The sequence below is a fragment of the Nicotiana tabacum genome, chromosome 15 (assembly GCF_000715075.1).
Source record: "Nicotiana tabacum cultivar K326 chromosome 15, ASM71507v2, whole genome shotgun sequence".
NCBI lineage: Eukaryota > Viridiplantae > Streptophyta > Magnoliopsida > Solanales > Solanaceae > Nicotiana > Nicotiana tabacum.
Window position 1 is genome coordinate 55,670,746 of NC_134094.1, and position 13,540 is coordinate 55,684,285.

The following is a 13,540-nucleotide window of genomic DNA, read 5'->3' on the forward strand; positions in this document are numbered from 1 at the left end:
GAATTACAATAACTAAATGGGTATCAAGCTACTAAGCCATACTATGAAAGTTTATGAGAGGGTGGTGGAGATGAGGGTGTGGAAGGGCATGACTATTTTTGAGAATTAGTTCGAATTCCTGCAGGGTCGATCGACTTGAAGATATTCATCTTGTTAGGAGATAGGTGGAGCGAAAGAGGGGCTTACATATGATATTCATTGACCTAGAAAAATATCACAACAAAGTCCCAAGTGAGATGCTGTGGAGATATTTAGAGGCTAGATGTGTATTGGTTGCATATATTTGGGCGATTAAAGATATATGTGAAGGACCCAAGACTCGGGTAAGAATAGTGGGATGGGGCTCCTGACACTTTTTGGTCATGATAGGGTTGCACCAGGGATCAACTCTCAGCCTACTCTTATTTTCTTTGGTGATAGATGAGTTGACACGATACATTCAAGGGAGGTACTTGGTGCATACTATTTACAGATGACGTAGTACAGATTGATGAGATACGAGGTAGTATTAATGCTAGGCTAGAGGTTTAGAGGCTATCTCAACCCAAAACCACATAGTCGTGATGGAACCTAACCCTAATGCTAGGTAAGCCAAACATAGAACAAGGAACATAACGACAGATTATTAATTAATAACAAGAAATAAAATGACTGAATATTATACAACCTCCCAAGGACTGGTAAAATAAATCAAGAGCTACTATGATTTAGATTTAAAAAACTGATAAAAAGAATAAATACGATATATGTTTGAAGTTTACATAAACAAAGATTAAATCCTAAACTCCCATGAACAAAGAGGTAGCTTGAATCTGGAATGAAGGTACGTCTTCAATGCAAGGCTCAGTCTTCCACTGCTACTCAGCTGTCATATGTGCACGCAAGGTATAAAAGTGTATTATGAGTACAACCGACCCTATATACTCAGTAAGTACCTTCATTGACCTCGATGAAGTAGTGACGAGTTTTTAAGTTACAAGATATTCACTTATTATTTTTACCTGTCCAGATGATAAGCAGAAAGAGCAATACGAGAAAGATACACAAATAATTACGTAATAAATGAAACACGAATACGAATAACAGAGGGCCCCAGAATATCATCACCTCTCAGTCTCACAACACGATGCGATTATAGAAATCAAGAGATAAGAATAACCATAATATATTTTCTTCGCTGTGGCGCTCAACCCAGTCTCATATATATAATAAACAATATATTGGCGTCATTATTTCTTCATATCATATCATTTTTCAGTTCCGTTGCGGCGTGCAACCTAATTCACAATATCAATTCATTTCAATATCGTTGTAGCGTACAACCTGATTAAAAATACCAATTTATTTCAATATCGTTGCGTCATGCAACCCGATTCACAATATCAATAATATCATATGAAACCACAACAACAACCAAACACGGGATAAGTCCATAACGTAATATGGAGAAAACGAACACGTGGTATTCCACTAGATAATACAACTCAGACATAGTAAGATGAGCAGTCCAATATCAAAAGCTAGTCTATCGTATATAATGACAAGGCTTCCAAAAGACATAACACACAACCAATCTAAAGCCCACCCAATCCAGTTGAACAAAGGAGAATAGGACATTAATCGAGTAAAGTTGTTTGTCAAGTAAGAACAAGGAACAAATGAAAACATTCAATATACAAAAATCACGTAGCAAGTAGACACATGTAGCAAGTAAAGGCATTTAATAAGTGAAGGCATATGGTAAGTAAAAGCATATAGTAAAGAAGACATGTCGTAAGTAAAAGCATGTAGTAAGTGAAGACATGTAGAAGGTTAAGGCATCTAACAAGTAAATCACGTGACAATTAGAGGCATGTAACATGTATGAAACAAAAGTTAAAGGCATGAATTCGAAGAGGACATGTAGCAGAAGTAAATCAAGTAAAAGCGTAGATGTAATAGTAACACACAAGCTTAAAACATAGCTATAACGGTAACAAACCAAATGGAAAACACAGAGCTAATCTACCTAAGGAACTCAAATGGAAGATATCTTACAAAATAGCAAATATTAGTAGAAACTAAAGAAAAGGGCATGTAGTGTTTAATGAACGAGTAATCATAACAGAATTCCAAATTTCTTTCTTTTTGCATCGTAATAATCAACAAATCAATCTCATTTCAAACCACACTGAAATACTCATCGTGCTAACATCTTATCAACCGCACAGAAATACCCACCGTGCCAAACATAGCCCTAAGGCCTCAATCACTATCCTTTATTACAAATAAAGAAGCTCAAGTAACATAATAATAACAAGTATAGATATAGGTTTGTGATACCACGATCAAGTTAAGTATACAACGAATCTCAAAAATAGCACATTAAATCCTTTTTAAGATGTCATATATTCTAACATTATTTCTAACCCAGATAAATCAGTTTTTCAGTCATCGAATTAAATGATGCGTAGGCTAAGGGATCATCAAGTTCAACAAAGGCACAAAGAAGCACATAATTTCCCCCTCTCGAGCATGGAAACCCTAGCACACGCATATACGATTGTCGTCTCGTATATGCATTACCCCCGCATGTAACAAACAATATCAATTAGTTGGAAAAATTCTTCCAACAAAGCTAGACAAGACAGTTACCTCATTCCGAAATATTTTCACAATCCAATATCGTCTTGCTTAGAAATAATCCTCAAGACGATCAAAACCTAGTCAAATATCATCTAACTAACTCAAATAATGCTAAAGGAAACATCCCCAATAAATAAAGGTTGAATCTTGGATAAAATCCTAAAAGTCAACCATGGGCCCCTTGGTCAAAACTCGAAATACGGACAAAAATCTGATTACCCACTCACCCCAAGGCCGGTTATGTGATTTGTTTAGAAATCCTACCTCAATTTGAGGTCTAAATCTCGATTTTACAAAATTCCTAAGTTCTACCCAAAACCACTTTCTACCATGAAATTCTTAGATTTGATATTAAAATTCATGAAAAAGTAGTTGAAATTAATTGAAAACTAGTTAAAGATGCTTAACAATGAATTTGGAATGAAATTCCTCTTCAAAATCGCCTCTATGGAGTCACAATTGCGAAGCGTAGTTTGCAATTGCGATATTCACAAATGCGAAACACTGTTCGCAAAAGCGTACATCTGTCTAGCCAATAATGGTGGCAAACGCAATGAAAAGTATGCATTTGCGAACCTGCCCTCATTTGCATTCGGTCTCACCTTCGCATTTGCGAAGGTTGCCCATCCAAACTCTAGATGCATTTGGGACACAATAACCGCAAAATCGGAGACCACATAATCATATTTGCGATACTAGCTTTGCATGTGTGAAGACAACAACCCTAATATTTCTTTTGCGAGTCAAACTTCGCAAAAGAGGGACTCATAATTGCGAACAATTCATCGCAATTGTGAGACCTACAGATCTGAAACACTAGAAACAAGGCATCAACAATCCAAAAACACTCTGAACACATCCGAAATTCATCTGAGCCCTTCGGGGCTCCAAAGCGAACATGCACACAAGTGTAATATCATCATACAAACCTATCGGAATCGTCAACTTCAAACTCAATTTTTGCCAACTTTCACGTAATACGCCGAAACGATCTCGGGTCAATTTTTGCCAACTCAAGAATTTCAACTTAAAACTCAATTTTTCCAACTTTCACATAGTATGCTGAAACGAGCGCGGGCCATTCGGGACCCCAAGCAAACATATGTACAAGTCCAAGATCATCATACCAACCTATTGGAATTGTCAAAATACTTATCCGAGGTTATTTTTCAATAGAGCTAACCATAGTCAACTCTAGTCATTTTTAAGGTCAAAAATCTCATTTTTGTAAAAATTCACATTTACATTTTTTGAAAATCGACACGGACAACACGTTCAATTAATAAATCATCAAAATAGAGCTAAGAAAAGTCTCAGAACACATAACAAAAAGCTAGTACTCAAAACGACCGGTCGGATCATTATAGAGGCAAACCTTAAAGTCTAAAGGTTTCAAGTTGAGAAGGAATAAGACAGTACTTTGAGTACAAGTTCAATAACGTGATTCAGATGGTATTAACGCTAGGCTTAAACCTATTGTACTGCTAGTGCCAAAGCTTTTGGTCTAGCCTGACTAACATTTTTCACGTTTTGTACTTGTAAAATCAGTTATTGTATTTGTTGCATCATGGTTGCAATAGATCATTACTTCATTCTTCCTGAACTGGTATTGATGTTAGGCTAAAACTCCATGTTTTTGCATGTAATGTTCCTTGCATTATACCTCAATCTTGTTAACTTTGGTGTAAATATTTGTGACTCGAGCTTAATAATGGTGTTTATATGTGTAAGAGTCAATTTGAAGTGATTTGGCAACCTTGCATGCAAAGTGAAGTAAAAATAGATGAATTTGGAGGGAGTATGATTTTGGTGCCCAGGTTGGCTCCAGGCACCAACCAAAACGCCAATGGCAGAAAAGCACAGAAGTGGAAAAATTTCGGTGTCCAGGTTGGCTCCAGGTGCCAAGCGAGACGGCTAAGGTCGGATTTCATCCTAATTCGGCTAGTACTAGGTAGTTTCAACTCTACACGCCCCCAATATGTATAAAAGGGGTTCTAAACCTAATTCTTATGGGTTAGAGATTGTTGGAGAAGAAAAAAGGCTACGAGTACACTTAGAGGCAACAAATCGCAAGAGTTTTTCTCTTCCATTCTTCCTTAATCTGTATTTTAATGCTTTCAATTATTATCATGATTGTTAGTATGGTTATGAGTAGATAAACCTTCTCATCTAGGGTTTGATGCCTATTGGAGGATGATTTGTTCACTGCGTTTAATATAAATTTGTCGTTGATCTTTGTCTACTTGTTTAACTAAATTTTCGTTGTTGTTAATTGAAGAGCTCTCAATTAACTGTGCCAATTTAGTGTGTATTACTTGATAGAGAGTACGCATTTAGGTAGTCATTTATCAACACCACTCCAAACATATTTAAGAGATCAATACGGAGGGTTTAAAGGCGGGATTAGAGATAACGAAACCTTGGTGCGATCGTAGTGAGCGGTAAATTAGTGCCAGCTAGCGTAGTTCGAGAGAATATGTCTAGTAAATTATAGTAGTTGCTCGAGAGAGAACTACGACACCTAAAGTGCTCACGATCGGTAGAGAATATTTAGGCGAATTTATAGGAAACGTGACGGGGGAGATTCCGACAATAGGGGAAATCATAACCCTAGACTTTTCCAAATCTTGTCTACAACATTTGCTCTGTTAGAAATAAATTACTGCATTTTAATGACTCTTATATTAGTTAGTAAACACTCAAATCGATATTTAGTATTTTTGAAGGCTGATTACTTGAATTCATGTGAAACTGTTGGTTGTGGTTAATAGGTTAATTCCCTGTGGGATTCGACTCTAGACTTGTAAACCAGATTATATTTGCAACGATTGCTAGACCTCTTAGGAGGCGTAGTTAGGCGTGATCAAATTTTGGTGCCGTTGCCGAGGAGTTAATTGTGTTATTAATTACAGCTAGAAGAATTGCTAGTATTCTAAGTTTAGTCAATTTTCTTCATTTTAAATTCATTATATTGAAATTCTAACGTTTGTAGTCATGTGTGTTACTCGTGCATGCCTAGAAACTCCTCAAGAACTAGTCAATTGTTTGAAGTATTATCGAATCTTGAGAAAGCTTGCAAGGCATTAAATCGATCAAACAAGAAGGACAAACAACAACAAAACCTAACAAAACAGATCGAACTAGACATGGGGATGTCATAGACGACCAGAACAACCGAAACAATGTGAATGACCTGAAAAATCAGGGTGCGGCACATCATGTGCTAGAAGCGGCCTTGTAAGATTGGGCACAACCCGCCGCTGAAAATCTGGCAACCGCAATTACAGTCCCTCAAATACAAGCGGAGTCATTTAAAATCACAAACAACATGCTACATCTACTGCAGAACAAGGGACTCTTCTCTGGGTCTTACATTGAAGATACACAACAGCATCTGAAAAACTTTTTGTCAATTTGTGTCACTCAAAGGCAACCAAATGTGACACTAGAAGCAATCAGACTGTTATTGTTTTCATTCTGGGTGACTCGAGAAGCACAGACTTGTCTTAATTCGCATCCCATAAACTCTCTCACCACTTGGGAGGAATTAGTCAAGCAGTTTTTGAATAAGTTCTACCCACCTAATAAGACTGCCAACCAAGTTGATGAGATATTGAGCTTCAGGCAAAAACCAGTGAAAACACTACAAGAAACATGGGAGTGGTTCAAAGGTATGATGGTTAAGTGTTCACATCATGGCATTCCAGAACAGATTTTGGGAAAAAGGTCTTACATGGGATTGACAGATAGCTTGAAGGCCAACGTTGATGCTTCAGCAAGTTGAGCATTTTTGAGCAAATCACTTAGAGAGTGTAAGGTCCTACTAGATAAAATGGCTCAAAACTCATGATGGATGACAAGAGACACTACAATCACCCTTATAGTTCACTCAGTAGTTTTGGACCCAAATAACTCCATAGCCAAGCATATGTCCACTCTGATGATGCAAATGAGTATCCTCACCAAGAATATTGATGAATCAGGCCAGAAGCAGGTACACATAGTTGACACGACTAATGGGGGCTTATGTACACCATGCATTAACCAACCTTATGTGTACTCGTGGAGTGGTGAAAGTGATAACCAGAATTATCAGGAGAACATGAACTATGTGGGAAACTATGGAGGCCAGAGGCAAGGTGGTAAGAATTGGGGGTAGCAAAATCAGCAGTATAGACCAGCACAACAACAGTGCAATAACACCAACAATTCTGGAGCTATGCGACCACAGGGTCAAGTAGTACCTTACCAAAGGCAACAGGGATACAATCAGCAAAATCAGCAGCTAGCTTATCAACAGCCTCAACAACAGATAGTGAGACAAGATGATGGGTTGTCTGAAATTAAAGGAATGTTGCAACAACTGATTGGGTCCAATGGAAAACTACAAGAAAAGGTGGAATAACATAAATCAGCGATAAAAGGGATTGAGATTCAATTAGGGTAGATATCTATGGCTCTGAATAATCATCCCAAAGGGACTTTACCTGCAGACACACAAGTCAATCTGAAAGAGCAGGGCCCGCAGCAGCTTATGGCGATGAGTCTAAGAAATGGTAGAGATCTTGATCTAGAGCAAGAAATTACTCGTGAAAGTTGACCAACTGGATACTTGTGCCAATACCAATTGAGGTGGACGATTCAACAGGGTTAACAGAGGTAACGGTACAACATGCACAATAGGAAACAAGCAAAGAAAAAGAGGTTGCAAAGGAGACTGAGAGAGTGCAAGAGAGGGCATCAGAAATAGTGCCGGGACAGGATCTAACTCAAGTAATAGGAAGGAAGCGACCTCCAGAACCCTTCCCGCAGAGGTTGTCTAAATATCAGAAGGATGAGTAGTACAAATATTTCATGGAAATGTTGAAGCAAATTCAAGTAAACATTCCTCTAATTGATGCTTTGAGGGAGATGCTCAGTTATGCAAAAATAATGAAGGACTTGATATCTCACAAGTTCGGATTTCAAGACTTGGCAACTATGACATTGACTTACACCTGTAGTGCTGTTGTGACAAGATCTATAGCGGAGAAGCTATCCGACCCTGAAAGCTTCACAATTCCATGCACCATAGGTAGTTATGCATTCGCCAAAGCATTATGTGATTTGGGGCGAGGATAAATCTGATGACATTGGCTATCTATAAAAAGTTAGGCATTAGAAGAGCAAAGACCACATCCATGTTACAACAGCTAGCTGACCGAACGGTGAAAAGTCCATCGGGCATACTTGATGATGTACTTGTGCAAGTTGGAAAGTTTGTGTTTTTGGCAGATTTTGTCATTCTGGACTGATAGGTGGATGAGGAGATTCCCATAATTTTGGGAAGGTAGTTCTTAGCCACAAGAAGAGCTCTGATTGATTGTTAAACTGGGGAGCTGAAATGAGGCTAAATAACAAATAAAAAAAATTTAATGTGCAAAAGTCAATGCAGCGACCGAGTGAGTTTGCAAATTGCTCTTTGATAAATGTTTTGGATGTGATCATGGAAGAAGATGATGAGGAACTTAGTGCAAAAGAAACTCTAGCAGCCTGCCTCGTGAATTTAGAAGAGGTAAATGGTGAGGACTTGGCGGAGTGGATGTTGGCTCTTGAAGGCCAAGGGTACTGGAAAAGAGAGCTTGAATTCGATTCTTTACACTTAGAAGAAAGAAATACCCCTCCAGTTAAGCCATCGATCGAAGAGCCACCACAGTTGGAACTGAAATCGCTAACATCTAACCTCAGGTATGCTTTCTTGGGACCTAACTCAACTTTACATGTTATTATCTCATCTGGTTTGTTAGATGTGCAAGTAGAACGACTTTTGTAGGTGTTAATAAAATGCAAAACTACAATTGGTTGGACCATTACAAATATTAAGGGTATCAGCCCGACTTCTGTATGCATAAGATTCAACTGGAAGAAGGGCACGGGTCTTTATGAGAACGTCAAAGAAGGATGAACCTCAACATGAAAAAAGTCATGAAGAAGGAAGTGATCATGTGTTTAGATGCGAGAATCATTTTTCCCATCTCCGTCAGCCACTAGGTTAGCCTAGTTCAGTGTGTGCCAAAGAAAGGTGGAGTGAATGTGGTGCAAAATAAGAATAACGAGTTGACCTCAACAAGAAAAGTCACGAGATGGCGAATTTGTATCGACTACAAAAGATTAAACAAGGCCACCCAAAAAGACAATTTTCCCTTGTCGTTCATTGATCTGATGTTAGATAGATTGGCAGGGAGGTCCCATTTTTGCTTCATGGATGGATACTCGGGGTATAATCAGATCTCTATTGCCCTAGAGGATAGAGAGAAAATGGCATTCACCTGTCCATATGGCATCTATGCTTTTCGGAGAATGTCGTTTTGCCTATGCAATGTACCCGCCACATTCCAAAGGTGCATGATGACCATCTTCACAGATATGGTAGAGCATATAATGGATGTTTTTATGGATGATTTCTCAATGGTGGGAAACTCATTCGATGACTGCCTTATGAATCTAAAAAGAGTGCTGAAGAGATGTATGGAGACTAATCTGGTGCTAAACTGGGAAAAATGTCATTTCATAGTACAAGAAGGTATAGTCTTGGGACACCTAGTGTCAAGTAAGGGCATTTAGGTGGATCGTGCTCAGGTTGATGTAATAGACAAGTTTCCAGCACCCACTTCTGTCACGGTAATAAGAAGTTTCCTTGGCCATTTCAGTTTCTACATGTGGTTTATAAAAGAGTTTTCCATGATTGCTAACCCTTTGTGTAAATTGCTTGAAAAAGATCACCCCTTTGTGTTTTCTGATGACTACGGGATAGCTTTTGTGGAATTAAAGAAGAGGCTGGTGTCTGCACCTATCATAGTTGCACCAAACTGGGAGCAACCATTTGAGCTGATATGCGATGCAAGCTATTATGCTGTGGGAGCAGTGCTGGGGCAACGAAAGGAGAAAGTCATGCACCCAATCTACTATGCAAGTAGAACCCTGAGTGGTGCCCAACTAAACTACACAGTGACTAAAAAGGAGATACTTGCAGTGGTGTTCACATTTGACAAATTCAGGTCATACCTGATAGGCTCGAAGATAATTGTTTATAGTGACCATGATGCTCCCATGGACCTAATAGAGAATAAGGATTCAAAGTCGCGCCTGATTTAATGGGTGCTGCTACTACAAGAATTTGACCTAAAAATCCGTGACCAAAAGGGAACGAAGAACCAAGTGGCGAATCACTTGTCCATGTTGGAATGAGCGGAGAAGAAGGTTGAGGTAGAAGAGATCGTGGAAACCTTCCCAGATGAATAACTGTTGGCCACAAGCCTTGAGGTAGCACCATGGTATGCATATATAGCAAACTACCTAGCGAGTGGTATTATTCCCTATGACTTGTCCTCTGTGCAGAAGAAACGGTTCTTTCATGATTGTATCATGTATTTCTAGGATGAACCATATTTGTTTAGGATTTGTATTGATAATATGATCCGGAGATGTATTCCCGATATAGACCAAGTGTCACACCCCGAACTCGGGGAGCACAACCGACGCTCAACCGAGTGAACCCATGTCATGCCCCAACCACGGAAGGCGCGATCGGCGCTCAACCGAGTGAACCCGGGCGAGCAAGCCTGTTAGATACTTTCTACCCAACTCGCCCATGATAAGAGAAGGCATGTTTTTATTAGCTAACCAGTAGAAGGACCATATGCATAGAAATTACCAAACCATTTCATTTTGCTACTTCCTGTTATGTTTCAAAAAGGCATACATTTTGTGATTTAGCGGAACAAAAATCCAAAATACAACATAATCTGTTTGACCTTTCTAGTACCCATGTACAACCCACATAGTGTCTACGGAGCCTCTAAAGATACAAAAGAGAGTCAAGATGGTGCCGGCAACAAGGCCCCGACTATACCTCAAAAGTGACCACAATATAAACAAAAGGTACAATACATAACCCCGGAATGAAATGGGGCTCACCGAGTCCGCTGAGAAGAGGATGCAGCACTATATGTGATCAACACTTCCTGCTATATAACCACCTACATCCATTTAAAGATACAGCGCCCCCGGCAAAAGGGACGTTAGTACCGTCGAATAGCACTATTATGTAAATCTAAACACCAACTCAATAGAATGAATAATAATACAAGAGGAACAGTCAAGAATTCAGTAAGGGCTTCAAATAAGATTAAAACAACAAGTTAAGGATCATATACGTTTTCAAGTCAATTACCATATTATTAGGTTGGGTGATCTTTAGTACCGATATTCCACAATTCACAATACCTCTGTATTCTTACACGAAGTCTGATCTCGACCTGATCAGCTAGGTCGCCTCATTTGAGACATTACCATAATTTTATTATAATTTTCACCACAGTACCACCATGTGTGCGGCATGGCGTCTGATCACGGCCCGATCGACTAGACCATCTCATTTGATACATTACCACAATTTCATCCACAACACCACCGTATTCTTAAATGGAGTCTGATCTCGGCCCGATCAGCTAGGCCATCTCATTTGAGATATTACCTTCCTTAGTCAATCGTCTCACATCGTACTTCTTAACAATTACAAAGTCATTCTTGGCACTTGGCCGTATTTTATAGTTCCAGTTCCCTTTTCCACGTTCAAATATCATTATCATTATTAACATCAATAGGGCTTCCCATTCAAGACATTAATTCATATATGAGCAATTTAGGAAATCTTAGGCACATAGAGGCCTTTCACACAATTTGGCATAACAGCCTTTATTTCGGTCTTCACATGAAGTTTTAACATTCCTAACACATATTCCACATTTTTGAACATATTCTCAAATGGCAAGATGACATGATGAAGCATTTAGAATAAACATTGAACAAACATCCTTCAACACAACCACATTAGGAAAAGCCAATTTAATAACGATCAAGGACTTACACCAATTACATGAACACCGTGGGATTCGATTCTAAGAAGAAGGGGGGTTTAGCCAACATACCTCAATTGAGCTTCTCAACTCTAAAATGATCTGGAATTCTTAGACAACTTCAATATATTTTGGAAATATAACAAGTTGAACCAAAAATTAGGAAGATGATCATGGTTTTAACTCATATGAGCATTTTAACAAACACTAGGTGCGTGTAAAGGTTCTAAGGCTCTTTTGTGGAAGATTTCATCATTTTCCAATCCAATCTCTACCATTTTTAGCTCACAATCTTCCCATATAATTCAACCTCTCTAATTGCCCCATTTTTATAAAATTGAGAGCTAGGAAATAGATTCTTACCTTTAGGGTGAAGACTTCGTTTGTTAATCCTCAATGATTGAGCAAGAATTGATGGGTAATGGTTAAAGATTGCTCCCCCAATCTAAGAACTCTCCCTCTCACTCTAAAATATCAGAACTGTGCTCAAAATGGTCTATGGGGTGTGTTTTAACAGAATTGGGTCGGGTTTAAAAACCCCAAAAATGAAGCTCCAGAATGGGTTCTGCGATTTCATATGCAACCGTATAGTGGTTATGCGGTCCGCGAAATGACCGCGAAAATGGGTGCCAGAGCTGGAAAGAAACCGACCTGGTCTGTTATCACTATGCGGCCCGCAGACCTATTCTACGATCGCATAATGCACCGCAGAATGGTTCTGCGATCTCATAGTGCACCGCAGAACCTCCCTCCAAAAATCCGAAGGAGGGATATGCGACAAGAATGCCGCCCGCAAAATAGTTATGCGGTCGCATAATGGCCATGAAATTGGGCAACAAAAATGCACCAGAAATCTGCCCCTCTCCGACCAGTCTGTGGTCCGCAGAGTGGTTCTGCGGCCGCAGAAATGCGTACTTTTTCCGAATGTTTTCATTCAACTCCACAACGTATTGTTCAATATAAACGGTCTGCAACCTCTACGCCTACTTTGGCATCACGAAAATCGTGTTTTTAGGAAAATATTTACGGGGCCTTACAACCTGGCCGAGCAAGCCTGTTAGATTTCCTTCTATCCAAACTCATCCCTGAATAAAGAGGAGATGCACTACAATAATCAACCACTGAAAAGATTTCATTAATAACTCCCATTTAATTTCCATTAGCAGCTTCCTTCATAATTTCCAAAATATTACAAGTTTATAGATATAATAAAAAACATGTTGGCTAAATACCAACATTTGTAGTTCAATTTCCCACATAGAACACCACCCACAACCTGTCTACGGAGCCTCTAAGTACAACAGACAAGTGATATGGAACTGCCGGGAACAAGTTGCCAGCTATACCACAAAATGCAAAGTACAACATCAAATGACATCAGGCCCGGAATAGAGTAGGGCTCGCCAAAACCTATTGAATAGGGAGTAACTGCTAACGAGAACTAAAGTTGCCCGCTGATGAACCACCTGCATCCATTAAAGATGCAGCGCCCCCGACAAAAGGGACGTTAGTACATATGGATTAGTACTAGTATGTAAAGCTAACTATCCTCTTTCAAAATAGAATGCCAATGTAAGAAATGGAAAATCATAAAAACAACAAGTCACAATCAATGATATCCAAATGCCTAGTTAAAACATAATAATTTCCAAAATATGAAGATAATATTATTTTTGGTTTGGAGATCTTTAGCACCGATATACTAATGTTCACAATACCACCGTACTTTTAGTGCGGAGTTTGATCACGACCCGATCGGCTAGGCCGTCTCATCCAAGATATCAACCACAGTCACAATCTTGATCACAATTTCAATTATAATTTTTAGCACAATCACCACCATGTGTGCGGCATGGCGTCCGATCACGACCCCATCAACTAGGATATATCACCTCAATGCCGTGACGATTGACATCATCCTTTTCTATCAATCATCTCATCCCAATTAAGGGGGATAATATTATCACATCAATATCATCCCAAATAAGGGGAATGATCACAATCCACTCCTACACCGG

At 39.1% G+C, this 13,540-nt stretch overlaps 1 non-coding gene across 1 annotated transcript; it reads right to left on the reverse strand.

Annotated features, from left to right (window-relative positions):
- Positions 1-6,220: 6,220 nt before the first annotated feature.
- Positions 6,221-6,327, reverse strand: LOC142170054 (small nucleolar RNA R71). Its single transcript, XR_012699669.1, has one exon. It is a non-coding gene; the product is annotated as a small nucleolar RNA R71 (small nucleolar RNA).
- Positions 6,328-13,540: the final 7,213 nt, after the last annotated feature.